Raw genomic sequence first — 17,448 nt, 5'->3', positions numbered from 1 at the left:
GACCGATTGCATGCACGTTTGTTGTGATAGCCCTGAATTGTCCAGGTATGTCTCCAGGAGAGCGCTGAGAAGAACTGCTCCACATATCTTTAAAGGAGATTGGAAAACAGAGAAGTTAGAGTATCCCAGCCAAGCGCATCTAAAGGGAAAGCAGCAGACAGAAACCAGCGAGTTCAATTATCCCGATCAACTGCTAGGTTACAAAATAAATAGTCTGAATTATCTGTACTTGAATGCCAGAAGTTTAAAATAAGATTACAAAGCTTGGAGCTTAGACAATGACTCTAAGGCCTCTTTTTTCCGTAGGTTATAGAGATCAAATCTGAGAGGATTCCCTATGTGCAAAAAACAGCTTTCTGAAACTGTCAATTACAGTGCAAAGACCACCAGTGTGTGTCTTTATTAGTTATCACTATGCTTCTTTTTGTGTTTGTTATTAGTTGGATTTTATTATGTATGTATTTTATGTTCCCTGCTTAGAATGTTGAGATACAGCGGGCTATAAATAAAGTTTTATTATTATTATGGATACGCTTTTAAAATATAGGCCTAAATTAGCAAAATAGCATCTCAAGAAACCTGGCAGAAGGAAGATGGAAGGAGAATAACCACCTTCAAAAAGATTTGAACACGATGGAGTCGGTCCAGAGGGCGGCTGCTAAAACAGTCACGGTCAGTGTCTTCGTCATAAAGTGTAGTGGGATAGACTTCAAGATCTCAATATGTATACTTTGGAAGAAAGGATGGAGAGGAGAGATATGAAAGAAACATTTGAATACCTATACCCCTGATGGCGAACCTATGACACGCGTGTCAGTACTGACACGCGTAGCCATTTTCAGTGACACGCGGCCGCATGTGGCCGCATACAGAGAAGCAGCGGAGTTCCTTGCTGACACCCGGGGCGGATCGCCGATGCGCCCCCCCTCCCCCCCGGTGCAGCGCGACCTCCCCCCCCCGGCGAAATCACCCGGTGCATGTTTACCCGCTGGGGGTGTGCCGTGTGCGCTCCTATTGGCTCCCTCCCTGCTGCTCCCTCTGCCCCGGCTCCTCACTTCCGGCCGGCGGAGCAGAGAGCAGCGGAATGCCGTGGGGGACGCATCTCTGGGGGCCCTGTGATCGCCATTACCACATAACCACAGCAACCATCATCCAATCTACTGTTCTGGGGTGTCGTGGATTTGTAATTGACCATCATTACTGAGATAGGTGAGGGGGAGGCTGGGAGAGGCGAGGGCATGTGCTATGGGTGCCGTTTCCCGCCATTAGAAATAGCGGCAGCCATCTTAATTTACATAAGGTGGTCAGTTAGGCTAGTTAGGGCTAACAGGCTATCTATAATTCTATCTTCTGTCTCTGCCCCCCTGATGGAGAACTCAAAAAATAAAAAACCAAGGTTAAGTAAAGGAAGTGGTAGTAGCAGTAGCCGACCCTTTCAAGAGACATGGACCGAGATGTATGGCATTATAGAAAAAAATGGCAAATCATTTTGCGTTCTATGTACTGAAACGGTAGTAAGCAGAACGTGGAATATAAATAGACATTTTGAAACTAATCATTCCCAGCTCTTGAAAAAAAGTGAGGATGAACGGAAGGAATACATTTCCAGGCAGCTACACTTTTATAAGAGCCAATCTAAGTCCATCCTTAAATTTGTAAAAGGTTCTACAAATTTAACATCTGCAAGTTTGAGCATTGCTCACTCCATAGCTCAGCATGGAAAAGCACTCAGTGAGGGAGAATTTATTAAAGAAACTCTCCTAAGATGTGCACCAGTTCTATTTCACGATATGTAGAATAAAGATGCAATTATTAAGAGAATATCTGAGTTACCAGGAAATTTGGAGTGCCTGGATCCGATTACCAGACACTTTTAGCACCCTGAAAAATATAGCAATGGCTTTACTCACAATTTTTCCCTCTACGTACTTTTGTGAAACCTTATTCTCAGCGTTAAATAATATCAAAACCAACAAAAGAAACAGATTGACAGATGAAGTTAGTAGCGCTTGCTTGGGCTTGAAGTGTACAAAATACCAACCTTCAATTGAAGATTTAGCCAATGAAATTCAGCAACAAAAAAGTCACTAATAGGCAGATTAGTTAAAGAATTCCTCCTCCCCCTCACTTATCTTAGTTCATGGCACCCCACACAAGTTAAATAATATCAAGACCAACAAAAGAAACCGACTGACAGATGAACAAAGAAGTTACTAAGTAGGTAAGTTAAATAATTAGTTTTTGGTTTATTAAATACAGTTTTATATTACAATTATACATTTTTGTTATTTAAACTATAAATATCGCGAAATTATGGTTTTTTTCTCGAAGTGACACACCACCCGAGTTATGCTCGGTTTTTTGGCGAATTTTGACACACCAAGCTCAAAAGGTTGCCCATCACTGACCTATACGGCATAAATGAACAGGAGACGAATCTCTTTCAATTGAAAGGAAGCTCTGGAACGAGGGGGCAAAGGATGAAGGTGAAAGGGAACAGACTCGGAAGTAACCTGAGGAAATACTTCTTCAAGGAAAGGGTGATGAATTCGTGGAACAGCCTCCCAGTGGAAGTGGTGGAGATGAAAACTGTATCTGAATCCAAGCTTGGGAGAAGTACACTAGATCTCTAAGGAGTGATAGGGAGAGTAGATGGCATGAGTGGGCAGACTGGATAGGTCATATGCTTTTTAGCTGCCTACGTGTTTGGATGTTTCTTTGTTTATGGTAGCAGAGTACAAACTATCTCAAAATGATAGGGCAGGTCAACTTTCTTTCTAAAATTTTATAAACTGCTACATCTGACAAAAATGATAATGATTTACAATAAAAGATCCCAACATAAAATAGTATGATCAAGATAAAGCATAAAACCTAAACTCAGCAACCCCCTCAAATCCCTAAAACCTAATGCCAACACAAATTGAGCAACTCCCTCAAATCCCTAAAACCTAATGCCAACACAAATTGAGCAACCCCCTCAAATCCCTAAAACCTAATTCCAGCACAAACTGAGCAGCCCTCTCAAATCCCTAAAACCTAATTCCAGCACAAACTGAGCAACCCTCTCAAATCCCTAAAGCCTAATGCCAACACAAACTGGGCAACCCCCTCAAATCCCTCATACTTACAGGAGGGGTAGTGCTATATCTTAATGATGGCAAAGAATCAAGCAGGGAAAGAGTCCTGCGGGTATCGTTATGGATAAAAATTCCACACGTGATGAGAAGAGTCTAGTAGTGGGCGTATACTACCATCTGCATGGTCTGGATGAAGAAGCAGACAGGGAAATGTTAAAAGAAATTAAGAAAGCAACAGAATTTCAATACAATGATAACAGAAGATTTCAATTACTTCATTACTGATTAGGTAAATGTCTAATCAAGATACACTAGGGAGGTAAAGTTCTAGATAAATGGGCAAATGGTCCTGAAGCCAACTAGAGGGGCAACTACATTGATCTAGTCTTCAATGCAACACAGGCCCTGGTACAAAAGGGTAACACTGGTGGGGCTGCTTGAAAGAGAGCGCTAAGAAAACACTGATGCAATATTTTGCATGAGTTGAAGTCGTCAATGCTCTTTTTAACTATACCTTGCCTACTGCACACAGTCTCATACTCCCATAATATAGTGGAACAAAAAAGTATAGAGAAAGGTGACTAAAATGATAAAGAAGAAGGACCAGCTCATTTATGAAGAGACGTCTGGGAGGAGATAGGATAGAGGTTAAATATGGAATAGAAGTTGATCTTTCAGATAGCACCAAAGCAATCTACTACTACTACTACTACTACTACTACTATTTAGCATTTTTATAGCGCTACAAGGCGTACGCAGCGCTGCACAAACATAGAAGAAAGACAGTCCCTGCTCAAAGAGCTATGTAATAAAAGTGAGCCAAGTATAGGACAATCAAGCCATTGTGACATCACTGATGAGGTTGGCTCTTATTGGTGGCCTGAGGCATTATGACATCACAATATTAGCTCTGGTTACAAGAGACTACTACTACTACTATTTAGCATTTCTATAGCGCTACAAGGCATACGCAGCGCTGCACAAACATAGAAGAAAGACAGTCCCTGCTCAAAGAGCTTACAATCTAATAGACAAAAAATAAATAAAGTAAGCAAATCAAATCAATTAATGTGTACAGGAAGGAGGAGAGGAGGGTAGGTGGAGGCGAGTGGTTACAAGTGGTTAGGAATCAAAAGCAATGTTAAAAGCAATCAAAGAAAGCACTTTTTCATTCAAAACACAAGTTGTGGAATTTGTTGCCTACAGTTGTGGTCCAAGTAATCAGCATAGCTTGGTTTAAACAGTATTAGGACAAACTCCTGGAGGAAGGTCCAGAAATGCAGACTTGGGAAGTTCACTGCTTACCCTTGGGAGTGAGCCACAAGGAATGGATCAGGATTTTGCCAGGTACATTGGCCTGGACACTCTAAGCCCTGTACAACACATATTATGTTATTAAGTGCAAAGGTCTCATTATAACTCTCTTGTGCCTGCAATTTAGTCTCTGTAACAGGGCATCTACATAGCCTGATGGTTACGGCATCTATTTTAAGTCTACTCAATAATGAAAAAGAAGAACCTACTTTTCTTTATGGAAAACTAGCACAAGTCTCAGAGGAGGGTAAAGCTTGGTGTGACCACTCCCACCAACCCTATAGCTGGTAAATTATGCATAATTCACATACATACATGCCCACTGGCAAAGTACGCTCCATCAAAGCATGGCGTGGACTCTTCCATTAGTCAGTATTCAATAAGAGGCTACTTACACAGATAAAATGACTAGAATACGTCATTTCTGTGCTCTCTTGCCACAAAAATTAGGTAGCTCCTGAATTACCACATACATAATTACATGAAAATTTTTTAAATTGACTGACAATTTTTCTTTTCATTTCATATCCAAAGGCAAAAATGTGGCTATTTCAGAGTATGAATAAGAGAGAAATGTTTTCCTAAATTTAAACAAACTCCACTGTCCGTATGTTACTGGCTTGCCTTTACTCTCTTTGGCAATATGTTTTCATTGTTAATTGTTTCTTGTCTCGTTACTTGTGCACATCTTCCTTTGATCCATTTAATTTCAGCATTTTAAAGGCCTTTCTTTGTTATTTTTGTTGACTTTTTGAGGAAGTCACATGGGATTTACCTTTTTGTCAGTACGTTGGATTCTTGCTGGTATACACTCTTCTTGGCAACTTCTGAAAGTCTTTCAGTGTCTCCCATTTCCCTTTGCTATCTTTGCCAATGAACTCTGCATCCTAGTTTACTTCAGCCAGCTAGTTTTGCACATTTAATGTAGGACAGTCCAAGTCAAAAATGCGCCCTAGCTCTCCTGTCCCACAAACGGAGTCATGGCCAGGCAGCAGAGGCAACTGACAGGGCACAATTTTGGCACCCTTCTTCCCTTGCACTATGAGAAGCTACACGGCCTACACATAGCTCACTATGGCCATGGTTTACAGAGAAACTGAGCAAATGAAGGCAGATAAAGACTATGTGGCCAACTACTATCCCTTCTTCTCCCAAGCTTTCTTGAATTCAGATAGTCTTTGTCTCCAACTAACACCAACGTTGCACGGAGACCGTTCCACGAATTCACCACTTTTTCTATGAAGTAGTATTTCCTTAGGTTACTCTTTCTTTCCCCCTGAGCCTGTCCCCTTTCACCTTCATCCTATGCCCCCTCGTTCCAAAAGTTTATGTCCAGTAAATTTTTATAAAGTTTTTGAAAAAGAAGGTATAAACAAAGTAGAAAGAAAATTATGAACAAACGTGAGGATGAACATATGACAGAAAAGACATTAGTGACATATTATGAGTGTCATAAAGTAAACACGAGTATATATATATATATATATATATATATACTAGTAAAACAGGCCCGTTTCTGACACAAATGAAACGGGCACCAGCAAGGTTTTCCTCGGAGTGTGTGTGAGCGATGGAGTGTGTGTGTGAGTGAGAGAGAGAGAATGAGTGAGAGAGAGACAGAGTGTGTGTGTGTTTGTGTCTCCTCTCCTCACCTCTCCTCCCTCCCTCTCTCTCCTCCCCTCCGAGTTCTTGCCCCCCCCCCCTTCCCTCAGAGTGCCATGCCCCCCTTTCCTCAGAGTGTGTATGTTTGAGAGAGAGAGTGTGTGGGTGAGATGGAGTGTGTATGTGAGAGAGAGACAGACAGAGAGTGTGTGTATGTGTGTTTGTGTCAGAGAGACAGAGAGTGAGTGTGTGTGTGTGTGTGTGTGTGAGAAAGTGAAGCCTTCAAGCCTTGAAGCATTTGTGCGCTCTGTAAGGCTCCATCTCCTCAATTGATGACACATAGTTCCGGAACGTTGCAGGAATGCTTCAAGGCTTGAAGCCTTCACTTTCTCGGCTTCAGAATGTTGGAGGTGCGTTTTATTATATAGGATATACATTAAGATATAGGAAACATACAAAAGCATGATCTTCTATCTTGTAAAATGCTATTATGATCTACAATGTATTTGTTTAGGAGATGATTATAACGACTTAGTATAGGACCAAATTCTTAGTTTGGAAGTGGGATTGTTGAAATTCAAAACATTAGTCTCATATCTATAAATAAGGAAGGCCAAGTTCCATCAAAAACGGACACTGAGCATATTCATGAGGTTCGTTATGATTGGTTGGATGGCAATTGCTGTGAGAATATGTAAAAAATGTATCTCATTGACTTCTGTATTCAATATTATAGGATGAACCTTAAAGGTAGCCATGCAATAATTAAGTGGAATGGCGACGCTGAAAAAGTTTTGGACATAATCCCAAATAGCAGTCCAGAAGGAGTGAGTCGACGGGCATTCATAAAGTAAGTGTTCAAAGGTACCAGGACTTAGTTGACAAGTTCAGCATTTATTGGAGAAGGAAGGGTCAACTCTCTGCAATCTAACAGATGTCCAGATGGATCTGTGACCTATAAAATATAGAGACTGTGTGAAGGAAGTCCACGAATCTGTCAATATGTCATATATCATAGAGACCATGGAGGCCTGTGCAGTTAGATTTTTCAGTAAGAAGTTTGGACCTCTTTGAGGCTTCACGTCATACTGCAGCCATCTGTGAGCAGAGAGTGTGGATATGTCTCGTTTCAGGAGATTCACATGGCAGACGTATTTAACTATATGCTTAAGTTGTGTCTGTTTATAACAAGCTGCGAGACAGCTGATGTGGTCCCGGAGTACTGGCACTGGCGTAACCTCGTAAACCAGCTGATGATGTGGGAAGCGAAAGAAGCTAAGAGATCAGTAAGACGAAAAAAAATATTTTTAAAAGTCTGGGGTGCTTACATAGATACTTTGTCTGCCAGAGGGAAGAGTCTGGTGCTCAACGTGCTGTACGCAATTGGTGAGAACCAAGGCATTAACCAAATATGAGCGGGAGAGGGGTGGGGAGGGGAGAGAGGGAGGGGAGGGGTGGGGGTAGAATAGAGGGGGGTGGGTAAGGGTGGGTGAAAGGGGGGAGGACAGGCAGGGGACTAAGGGGGGGGAATAATAAAAATAGCTGGAAACAATATGGATAAATGGTTTTTGTTATTGTACAACAGTTTACCACTTTATTGTTCTTTTTTGTTGTTTGTAGACTGAGATATATGTATGCTGAACTACTTAATTTTGTAATGTTGTTTTCAATAAAACGCTGAAATATAACAAGCTGCAAAAGAATGATCGAACTTTCTTCGTAATTCAGCAAATGACATGTCAGTCATCCATCATCGCATCACGTACACAGTGAATTCCTTTATATAACCAATCCTTCCAAAGTATAGATAAACTATTTAGTTGGATATCCGGGTTATTCCATAAAGGTGTGTAAACAGTACTTCTGATGGGTATTAAAGCTGAACAGTCAATCACTAAAAGTATTCTCACTGTTGACATCAGGATTGGGTTGAGTTGGATTGGCTTCATAATTTTAGTGGTAACATAAGCAGTAAGAGGAACAGGCAAAAGCAGTTCCCATTCAAGTAGAAGTCATGACGATATTAAGCGACTTTTAGGTGTTACACACCACAGTATACCTTGACGTAAGATGAAAGCTCTGTGATATCCATAAAAGTTAGGCAAGTTCACCCCACCATGTTCCTTAACAGACTGTAGTTTATGTAAAGCAATCCTAGCAGGTTTAGAACACCATAGAAACGTAGATATAGTAGTATTCAAAGTTTTATGGGTATTATTGCACATGTAAAATACCAACGGGGCAATGGACATATTAATTGTGGCAACTCTGCATCCCCTCCCCCATGACAAGTGTTTGAGAGACCATCTATTGCAGAGATCGTCAACTGTTTTAGTGAGCCTTGATTCGTTCTTAACTAGCCTTTCATGTAAATCATAATATAGATAAATACCAAGATCTTTAAGGCCTAAAGTAACCCATTGAAATACAAACTTCGTTATTAGACCTTTCTGACTATGGACACTGAGAGGCATTTTTTCAGATTTTGACCAGTTTATCGTATAACCAGAGAACTTGCTGAATTCTTCTATGAAATTGAGGAGTGTAGGGAAAGACATGTCTGGTTTAGTAACATATAATAGAATGTCGGTCAGTGTAGGCTGAACGTTTGTATTCATGATCTTTCCAAGTAATACCTTCTATATTATTATGCTGTCAAATCGCAATTCATAGAGGCACAAGACCAAGCTCAAATATTAGTGGACAGCCTTGTCTCATACCTCTATTTAAAGCAAAAGATATAGACAAACATAGTTCAGTTTACAAATAATCCAACTGTTGAAGCAAAGTATAAAGCTTTGATCATATGAATAAAATGACCCCCAACTCCAGACCATTTTAAAGAAGAAAACATATACAGTCGTTTTATTGTGTTGAAAACCTTTTCGGCATCTAATAATACCAAAAAGGCAGAGTGTTAAAGAGATTTTGGCAAGATGCCTTTCAGGCTTATTTTCGAAAGAGAAGGGCGCCCATCTTTCAACACAAATTGGGAGATGGGCGTCCTTCTCCCAGGGTCGCCCAAATCGGCATAATCAAAAGCTGATTTTGGCGCCCTCAACTGCAGTCCATCGCGGGGACGACCAAAGTTCACGGGGGCGTGTCAAAGGCGGGACTGGGGGCGTGCTTAAGAGATGGGCGTCCTCGGCCGATAATGGAAAAAAGAAGGACGTCCCTAATGAGCATTTGGTCGACTTTACATGGTCCCTTTTTTTTCACGACCAAGCCTCAAAAAGGTGCCCAAACTGACCAGATGACCACCGGAGGGAATCGGGGATGACCTCCCCTTACTCCCCCAGTGGTCACCAACCCCCTCCCACCCCAAAACAAAAATTTAAAAACATTTTTTGCCAGCCTCAAATGTCATACCCAGCTCCATGACAGCAGTATGCAGGTCCCTGGAGCAGTTTTAGTGGGTACTGCAGTGCACCTCAGGCAGGCGGACCCAGGCCCATCCCCCCCTACCTGTTACACTTGTGGTGATAAATGTGAGCCCTTCAAAACCCAACAGAAACCCACTGTACCCGTATGTAGGTGTCCCCCTTCACCCCTTAGGGCTATGGTAGTGGTTTACAGTTGTGGGGAGTGGGTTTTGGGGGCTTAGCACACAAGGTAAGGGAGCTATGCACCTGGGAGCAATTTGTGGTCCACTGCAGTGCACCCTAGGGTGCCTGGTTGGTGTCCTGGCATGTGAGGGGGACCAGTGCACTACGAATGCTGGCTTCTCCCACAACGAAAGGGCTTGGATTTGGTCATTTCTGAGATGGGCATCCTCAGTTTCCATTATCGCCGAAAATCGGGGACAACCATCTCTAAGGTCAACCTAAATGTTGAGATTTGGGCGTCCCCGACTGTATTATCGAAAAATAGACGCCCATCTTGTTTTGATAATACGGGTTTCCCCGCCCCTTCGCCAGGAAGTCCTTAGAGATGGTTGTCCCCGTTCAATTATGCTCCTCCATGAGTGTTCTTTCTTCAGAGCTGCTTCTCAGCACGTCAATCACAGCAGTTTTAGGATTCCTGTCACTGGCTTCACAGTCACTTTTCCAGTTCAACCAAATTCCAGCTTCTTAGCATTTCACGTATAAGCATGTGACCTAGCTAGAAGTGATCATTTTTGCTATGCTGAACATTCATTCAGGTTAGTACAAGACACGGTAGCAGGCATATCTTAATTTACTTAGTACCAGCCCCAGAGTCTGATCAAAATCGGAGGAAAGGGGAAAGGGAAATGGGACTTGATATATGGCCTTTCTGAGGTTTTTGCAACTACATTCAAAGCAGTATATACAGTACTTATTTGTACCAGGGGCAATGGAGGGTTAAGTGACTTGCCCAGAGTCACAAGGAGCTGCAGCGGGAATCGAACTCAGTTCCCCAGGATCAAAGTCCACTGCACTAACCACTAGGCTACTCCTCCACTCATTCCACCAATAAGAGCCAACCTCATCAGTGATGTCACAATGGCTTGATTGCCCAATACAGTTCCCCAGGATCAAAGTCCACTGCACTAACCACTAGGCTACTCCTCCACTCATTCCACCAATAAGAGCCAACCTCATCAGTGATGTCACAATGGCTTGATTGCCCGATACTTGGCTCACTTCTGATATTGTGATGTCATAAGGGAAAGGGGGAAAGGGAAATGGGACTTGATATACCGCCTTTCTGAGGTTTTTGCACCTACATTCAAAGCGGTTTACATATATTCAGGTACTTATTTTGTACCAGGGGCGATGGAGGGTTAAGTGACTTGCCCAGAGTCACAAGGAGCTGCAGTGGGAATTGAACTCAGTTCCCCAGGATCAAAGTCCACTGCACTAACCACTAGGCTACTCTTCCACTTGTTCCACCAATAAGAGCCAACCTCATCAGTGATGTCACAATGGCTTGATTGCCCGATACTTGGCTCAGATATTGTGATGTCATAAGAGAAAGGGGGAATGGGAAATGGGACTTGATATACCACCTTTCTGAGGTTTTTGCAACTACATTCAAAGCGGTTTACATATATTCAGGTACTTATTTTGTACCAGGGGCAATGGAGGGTTAAGTGACTTGCCCAGAGTCACAAGGAGCTGCAGTGGGAATTGAACCCAGTTCCCCAGGATCAAAGTCCACTGCACTAACCACTAGGCTACTCTTCACCTTTCTTTCAAGTCTCTTAGTGAAAGATTTCATAGGATTATTAACACTCTGTGCTCTGCTGTATATACTGGTGAACCCCACCCAAAACTGTGACGTATAAAAAACAAAAACTTAGCTTTCTAAAAAGTGCTTGATTAAAGGCTTCAACATCGACTTGTGGCCTGAAACAGCCAATGGGCAAACAAGTCGATGTTGAAGTCTTTAGCCAAGTACTTTTTTGAAAGCTAAGATTTTGGTTTTTTTATTTAACTCACAGTTGGGGGGGGGGGGGGGCTTCACTAGTATAGACAGCAGAGCACAGAGTTTTAATGATCTCGTACAGAGATTTTTATGTCAGTGATCACTAAGAGACTTGAAGGAAAGGTGAAAGTGGGTTCTGAGGCTTTTTCCTTCGATTTTGATCCTACTCTGGGGCTGGTACTAAGTAAATTGTGTGCATTATTTGGGGAGAGTGTAGAGTATTCCCTGATAGGGGAAACCACTGGAGCATCTAGGAGATCCCAGAGAGCTTTGGAGAGAAAAGGTCTTTTACCTCTTTCCTGTCCCCCACCCTCGAAACAAGGACAGAGAACAGCAGCTGTCCAAGCAGAGACAGTGCAAAACCTTTTTGGTGCAGGAACCAAACAAACCAAAATCTCCCCCCCCCCCTCCCCCCTTAAGATCTCTAACTGCTGATGCTGTCAGGCAAAATATTGGTAGGGAGCCAAGGCCCAACTGCCCCCCCCCCCCCCCCCCCAGTCCTGTGATTTCAAGCCATGCAAGATTTGGATCCTAAATCCAGGTCTCAGGGCAAAGAAAAAAAGGGGTACCCAAAAAACAAAGAAAGGGTTACCATGAAAGAGAAGGGGAGATACTTAAAGAGAAAACAAGAGGGTCATCCATGAGTGAAGCTGAATGCAGTGTACGAGGGGAGGGTGCCACTATTTTAAGGATGATGGCACTGGAGGAAGGAGTGAATGAACATCACTCCTGTCTCATTTAGAGGTATGGGGCATGGGGTCAGGTAGGAGGGCCCCCCCACTCGTTACCAGAGTCAGGTTGAGCATCGGGGGGGGGGGGGGGGGTATGGGTGCCACTAAACACTAGGGATTTGGGGTTTTGTTGTCAGGGGCAGGGAGAGGTAATGGGTGGGTGGTGCTCTAGATACCAGGGCATTTTAAGGTCAAGAGGAGGGCTGGTCGTGTCAGAAAAAGGAGAGCAGGAGTGGGGCCAGGCGGGAGGGAAGGGAGATCGGGGAGTGGGGCCAGGCGGGAGGGAAGGGAGATCGGGTCAATGGTGAGTAACAGCAACTTCTTTGGAGCTCTTCCCCTTGGCCAGGGAATCTTAGGAAGCCTCGAGTATAATCAGGGATCATATAGCAAAATTATAAAAATGACGAGCAATTTTCCCTGGGCTCCACAACTCCCTGGACCTCAGTTTCCATAGATTTTAACCAATTTCTAAGTGACTGTAGTCTCAGTCTGAAATCAGAAAACTGGCGACAGAGAAATGTCTAATGTGGAATTAACACACAAGATCATTAAAAACACCATAGGAATGAAATTAGTCCTTCATTAAGGTCTAGAGAAAGAGAGAGGAAATTCCCTCAACAAAAACGTAATTATATGCTTTTAGAAATAAGAATTTTATGAAAAAGGAAAATATGTAAAAAAAAATGTTTAATTTGTTTGGGTCATAAAAGAAGAAGAACTAAGCGCAAGACTTCTACCTCTCTGTAGTGACCGCTGACATTGGGGAGGAATAGGGGATGACCTCTTTTGCACGTATTTGCATGCTTATTGTGCTCAGAGCCAGCGAGCTTGTTGTTTCACGCACTCATTAGTGCTGAGCATTCGGCACAAGCAAACGAAGGTGCTAGTCGGTGCTAATACCTGTAGCACACACAGTTTGCGTTTGAGCATCGGGGCCCAGGTGAGGTACTGGCTCCAGGCGCCAAAGCTGAAAAGCGACAAAAGTCTGCCTCACCGGTTGACCCTTCTCAGTGGCGATGCTCTGCTCCCCTTTCCTCCTGCGACACAGCGAAGGCGGCAACTGAAGGAAGCCAGACAATGTTCAAGGAAGAAAGATTTATTCTCAAACACTCCAAACTCGACACGAGTCGTGTTTCGGCCAAAGTGGCCTGCTTCAGGAGTCTTCTAGACAATGTTATTTTAGAAACGCTACCTCTCCGTACGGTAATCAATATAATACAGTGCCCTGCTGATGGAGCTGCTGGCAATAAAACCTACACAAATGGCGATGAAATGTCACCAAACATCTGGTAAGTACAGAGCATCTTGCAGCCAAGCGCTGACGCGTAATCGCTGGAAATTGTAAACAAATAATGGCCTCTAGCACCCGGATTCGCTTCTGAGCATGGGGCCCTGAGTGTCCAAAATTCATAGTGTGGAACTGTGAGGGGGTGTGGACCGGGGAGGGTCAGGGGCAAATCCAGCACTTACGCGCATCTGACTGACAGCAGCACATTTACACAAGTGACTGAGCAAGTGAAAGAGCTCACACCTAAAAGTTAACATGTAACTGCGGACTTACACTAGTATTAAAGAACAGCAGCATCCACATCTAACTTTAGGCAACCCCCCCCCCCCCCACCCCAGTGCTGACCACCAGCAAAGCAAGTTTCAGATCCCATGAAGTTACCACATTTAAAAGAAATTGCAGAAAAATCCATTCATCGTATAGTTAAACTCTGGAACTCATTTCCACAGCAAGTCTTAATGGACAAATTCCTGGAGGAAAAGTCCATATACAGTTATTAAGTCAGACCTGGGAAAAGCCACTGCTTAACCCTGGGATCAGTAGAATGGAATCCTGACGCTTTTTCGCATTCTGTCAGGTACTTGTGACCTGGACTGGCCACGGTTGGAAACAGAATACTGGAGTTGACAGGCCATTGGTCTGACCCAGTACATCAACTTCTATGTTCTTATGCTGCTCCTTGTGATCTTGGGCTGGTCATTCAACCCTGGTTTTAAGCCTGACAGGCACATAACTAGCACACCTGAATGTACAGACTCAAGAAAAATGTCAGGAAGTATTTTTTCACGGAGAGGGTGGTGGATGCTTGGAATGCCCTCCCGCGGGAGGTGGTGGAAACGAAAACGGTAACGGAATTCAAACATGCGTGGGATAAACATAAAGGAATCTTGTTCAGAAGGAATGGATCCTAAGGAGCTTAGTCGAGATTGGGTGGCAGAGCTGGTGGCGGGAGGCGGGGATGGTGCTGGGCAGACTTATACGGTCTGTGCCAGAGCCGGTGGTGGGAGGAGGGGCTGGTGGTTGGGAGGCGGGGATGGTGCTGGGCAGACTTACATGGTCTGTGCCAGAACTGGTGGTGGGAGGAGGGGCTGGTGGTTGGGAGGCGGGGATGGTGCTGGGCAGACTTATACGGTCTGTGCCAGAGCCAGTGGTGGGAGGAGGGGCTGGTGGTTGGGAGGCGGGGATGGTGCTGGGCAGACTTACATGGTCTGTGCCCTGGCAGGGACAGGTACAAATCAAGGTAAGGTATACAATAACGGAAAGGAGAAACCGGACATAAGAAATACCTGAAAGGTGTAAATAATGATTTGAGTGGAAAGGAAGCTCTAAAACAGGAGGTCCTGGTGTGATGCTTCAAGGTGAATTGATTGTAAACCGCTTAGGCTAAAAAAGTTTTTAAAATAAATAACAGCAACATCGGAAAAGAAGTTTTCACGTAAAGGATTGGTGGATGTATGGAACAGTCTTCTAGTAGAGGTAAAACCAGAAGCAGAATTTAAGAAAACATGGGAGAAGCACAGAGAAGCTCTAGTTACGAAGATAGTGACCAAGTGGGGTCAAAGGCAGTGCAGCAGAAATGATAGTGGATGGGGCTCACTGTCCTTCTATCTCCTGTCAAATTCAATGTTTATGTTGTACTTGTGCAAGGAAATGAGGGTGAAAAGTGGTCCTTTAGCCACTTCTCCTACATAAGTATTGCCACACTGGGACAGACCAGAGGTCCATCAAGTCCAGCATCCTGTTTCCAACAGTGGCCAATCCAGGTCACAAATACCTGTCAAGATCCCAAAAAAGTACAAAACATTTTATGCTGCTTATCCCAGAAATAGCAGTGGATTTTCCCCAAGTCAATTTTAATAATGGTCTATGGACTTTTCCTTTAGGAAGCTGTCCAGACCTTTTATAAACCCCGCTACGCTAACTGCCTTTACCACATTCTCTGGCAACAAATTCCAGAGTTTAATTACACGTTGAGTGAAGAAATATTTTCTCCGATTCGTTTTAAATTTACTACATTGTAGCTTCATCGCATGCCCCCTAGTCCTAGTATTTTTGGACAGCGTGAACAGACGCTTCATATCTACCCGTTCAACTCCACCTCTATCATATCTCCCCTCAGCCGTCTTTTCTCCAAACTGAAGAGCCCTCGCCGCTTTAGCCTTTCCTCATAGGGAAGTCGTCCCATCCCCTTTATCATTTTCGTCGCCCTTCTCTGCACCTTTTCTAATTCCACTATATCTTTTTTTAGATACGGTGGCCAAAATTGAACACAATATTTGAGGTGCAGTCGCACCATGGGGCGATACAAAGGCATTATAACGTCCTCATTTTTGTTTTCCATTCTTTCCTAATAATTCCTAACATTTTATTTGCTTTCTTAGCCGCTGCAAAACACTGAGCAGAGGGTTTCAACATATCACCAACAAGGACGTTGAGATCCCTTTCTTGATCGGTGACTCCTAACCCCTACTATTGAGTGCTGTGGTGCTGTTCAATCTGATCAAACAGTGGACGTGTGGCTATAACAGTGTTTATTATCCTCCCGCTGCGCAAATGCAAAATTTGGGCCAAAAGGGAGAACTAGGCATGCAATAAACTCATCTAATTAGCAATGGGAAAAGCAGAACCAGGAGATAGGGACAGAGGCTGCTATATGAGACTGAAAATGCATGTGCTGAGGGAGGGGGGGCAGAGGCCAAATCTGCAATGTGCAGTGTACAGAGAGCCCAGTCAGGTTCAGCCCTTAAAACACAGGTTGCACGTTTCTGTGTCCAACAACTTTTGATGGCTTGATTATTTATTCATACCTTCTTTCTATTTTAGTGCCCATATGGCATTTCAGTACTAAGGAGAAAGTTGCTCTGAAGCACTTGTGCAAAATGGAAAGCAAATTCCCAGGGCTGATCTGTGCACTGCTGGCCAAGCTGCATTCTTTCTGGTGAAACTGGGGGAGGTAATTATTCCGAAATCACTACCTGCCCTCTGCCTCGGGGTGTCTGTGCTCTCTACTCTCTAATTCTTAGCTATCTAGTCAGTTCCAGCTCTCCCCCTTAGCATACTGCAGAGGTACCAGCCTTGCTGCTGAGCCCTTGAGAATGGCAGGCTTCTAGTGAGTGATCCATGTCACCGTGTTCAACCGTGACCTTCTGTTCACTGCACGGAGACAATGGAATGGGAAGCTCAGACTGTGTTCTTTTTCTTAAATAGCGCACTAGTGTCATCGGACAAGTCGCATCCTGAACTTCCTTCCTCCCCGACAGGACAGCTTTTGACAGCCCGGGATGCGCCGTACTCGTGAAAGCACCAACACACAAGCAGCCGGTCGGCGGTACTTTGCGAAACGAAGGGCGACAGCCGCTCCCCCCCCCTCCCCTCCTCCCTGCAGGCGGCTCGGGGCTCTAGCGCGGGCGCGTTAAACTGCGCTTACCTGCTGCGTTGGGCTTCGGATCCCCGCAGGAAATCCTGATGCGGTGCCGGCCGAAGCCTTAAAGGAATGACGAGGGGGGAGGGGTGGAGGAGGGGGTTGGGCTGGCCTGGGCTTGCAGGGGGGAACCAGCCAACACGCTCCAGCCGCATGCGGTACTGCTGAAGAGGGATCGCGGCTCTTCTGCAGTCAGGAAGGGCAATGAACTTGTTTTTAGCAGGAGCTCCGACAGATTCCCTTCAAGGTCTCTCCTAGGGAGGAGGAGGAGGGCGTGTGTGTGTGTTGGGCTCCTGCAGGGCTCCCTGCCTCAGGGCTTTGCACATCATTTACGTCTGTAGCACTTTGGAAGAAACCCGTCAGCGCTGCGCTTCCTGCCCCTGCGTTATACGGCAGAAAAAGGTGTTCGGTGTTCACGGCACAGACAAGAGGGAGAGAGAAACCGGGCAGCCAGGGCTTCACCTTGCTCCGTCAGCCCCGTACAACCAAAGACACACATCACATACATGCTGTCCAAGGTTTGCAGTAAAAGGTACATGTCACGTACATGCAGTCCAAGGCAGGCAGTAAAAGACACACATCAGATACATGTGGCCCAAGGCATGTAGTAAAAGATGTCACATA

General features: G+C 44.3%; 1 protein-coding gene across 4 annotated transcripts in view; it reads right to left on the bottom strand.

Annotated features, from left to right (window-relative positions):
* LOC115480836 (apoptosis-inducing factor 3-like) overlaps positions 1 to 16,942 on the bottom strand; it is a 123,873-nt gene extending 106,931 nt beyond the window's left edge. For all 4 annotated transcript variants that reach the window (XM_030219767.1, XM_030219769.1, XM_030219770.1 and 1 more), the window contains exon 1: positions 16,831 to 16,942. The gene's annotated coding sequence lies outside the window, so the exon portion shown is untranslated. The remainder of the gene's footprint in view (positions 1 to 16,830) is intronic.
* Positions 16,943 to 17,448: the final 506 nt, after the last annotated feature.

Source organism: Microcaecilia unicolor, chromosome 11 (genome assembly GCF_901765095.1).
Source record: "Microcaecilia unicolor chromosome 11, aMicUni1.1, whole genome shotgun sequence".
NCBI classification, from domain to species: domain Eukaryota; kingdom Metazoa; phylum Chordata; class Amphibia; order Gymnophiona; family Siphonopidae; genus Microcaecilia; species Microcaecilia unicolor.
This window is presented reverse-complemented; position numbering and strand designations above follow the sequence as displayed.